Genomic DNA, 2,182 nt, shown 5'->3' with positions numbered 1-2,182 from the left:
GAGATCTACTCGCTTTCTATCGGTTCCCTTCAAGTCGCTTATCAATATCCATGCTGCATTGTTAACGGCGTGAAGTTTAGTACTCATCGTCGGGATAATCAACGAGTCACTCAAAATAGCGTTGTATGTGTGCCTGTGGATGATTTCACTTACTATGGTCGGATGGAAGACGTCTTGGTGCTGAATTATAGGTACGACTGTCGTGTTGTATTATTCAAATGTATATGGTACGGTGACAAGCACGATTCTCGGCGACTAGTTCACAACGACAAGACTACTGGAGAAACGAGTGCTTTTACCGTGAAACAGTAGTTTACAGAGGAGCCGTACATACTCGCAATTCAGGCGAAACAAGTCTTTTACATCAAAGATCTTGTTTTAGGTGGTAACTGGGAAATCGTTCAGGAATGCAATCATCGAGGGATTTGGGACGTTCCTGAAGTCGACCTCACCACCTCAGCCTCGATTCTGTTGACAATAGAATTGTCAAACATCGATCGTCTAAATCATCGACATGAAATCGAAGATCCTGAGCTAGTAAATATCGTTGACGATGGTGAGGAAGACGATGATGATCATGAGGAATGCATCGTTCTTGAGGGAGAAGATGTTGATGTTGATGTTGATGTTGATATAGGTAGTGATGATGATGAATGAGAACTATCTATGTAACCACGGTTTTCCTCCGCCATATGTGAGGTTTTATAATAAAATATATCCGTGGTGTTACCCACGTTTTATTATGATGTTGTTTCCTTTTGTTTTGTGATGTATGTTCACAAATGTTGTTTTATTTTATACGATGTCAATTTACAATTGTTGTTTTCATTTTATAGGATGTTGACCGCTTCGGGTTCTGGTGGAGATTCGCCACAGCGACCGGATTCTCAAGGTCCGCCACGGGAACCTGATTCCCAAGGTCCTAAGAAATCAAGGGGACCAACAACCGGCTCGACGTCGGCGAGAGCAACACAGGGTGTACCGGGTGCGAAGGTGGTCAAGTGGGACCCAATAAACCAAACATTCTATCAAGAGATAAGGAAAGAAAATAAAAAGGTTGGACTATTTAACAACCGCCTCGGTGCTTTGGGGAAAACACATATCCCGCCTACGACTCGTGATTGGAGTGAAGTGACGCCCCAGACGTTGGCTGCTATTTTGAGCGCACTTCATTCCGAGTTCAGATTTGTGTACACGGATCTTGACACCAGCGAGGATCTGCCTGCGGATTGCTATCAGAATACGATTGATCAGGCTATCATTCGGAATGCCAAGATCAGGCGACGCTACCAGAAGTCCAAGCTATCAGAGAAGTTCAGGTTGGAGTTTTGTGGGAGCACAGAAAACGCTAAGGCGGAAACACCACCGCGATATAAGAAAGAGGATTGGGAGGCGGTGGTAGACGAGTTCGCAACTGACGATTGGAAGGTACGTAATGTATGATTGTAATAAATCACAATATCTTTATCAGATTGAATAATGACAAAATTAATTATTTGCATAAAAAGTCTAATCGCAACAAGGAGAATTCGAAGAAGAAGAAGACGAGGTCGACTCAAGGATCTCTTTCTTTCTTGGCTCATCGTCATTTGAACGTAAGTTATTCTAATTTTGAAATACTTAATTTGAAATAAATTCAATACTTATATTTTCATAACTATTGCAGAGTAAGGATGATGGGACTTTGGGCTCCGCGTTAACGACGTGGGAGCAAAAACACCATAATAGAAAAGGTGAATGGACGACAGATTGGGCGAGACGAGCACATGTAAGTCATATGTGATAATTAAGATTACGTTACTTACATAATAATTAATTTTTAATAATTTTTTTTATGTGTAAAGGCGCGGATAGTTACTCTACTGGCGGATCTTCAGCGACAAGCAGAAGAGCAAGGCGTAGTCTTTAACCAGGACGATGCAGAGGAGCACGCAATGCTAGAAATTCTCGGGAACCGTCAAGATTGGTACGTTGGAATAGGTCCAACGGTCCTGAGATCAACTTGGGCTATTGCTCAGGCTCAAGACGAAAGCTCGTCGTCAGGCTCAGGCTCGTCGCGGCGCCGCGTTCCAGATCTAGTGGTTGGCGATCTCCAAGCTCAGGTGGCGGCACAACAACTCGCTATGGATGAGATGAGGCGAGCCAACCAACAGTAGATGGAGGAGATGCAGCGACAAATGTT

General features: G+C 43.5%; 1 long non-coding RNA gene across 1 annotated transcript; it reads left to right on the top strand.

Annotated features, from left to right (window-relative positions):
* Window positions 1-1,500: 1,500 nt before the first annotated feature.
* On the top strand, window positions 1,501-1,965 carry LOC149402467 (uncharacterized). The gene is made up of 3 exons (XR_016296038.1): window positions 1,501-1,595; window positions 1,667-1,768; window positions 1,845-1,965. It is a non-coding gene; the product is annotated as an uncharacterized LOC149402467 (long non-coding RNA).
* The last annotated feature ends 217 nt before the right edge of the window (window positions 1,966-2,182 follow it).

The sequence above is a fragment of the Urtica dioica genome, chromosome 3 (assembly GCF_054948205.1).
Source record: "Urtica dioica subsp. dioica isolate 48M chromosome 3, U.dioica_male_clone48M_v1_H2, whole genome shotgun sequence".
Lineage (NCBI taxonomy): Eukaryota > Viridiplantae > Streptophyta > Magnoliopsida > Rosales > Urticaceae > Urtica > Urtica dioica.
The sequence above is the reverse complement of the archived record's forward strand: the minus strand, read 5'-3'. Positions and strand labels throughout refer to the sequence as shown.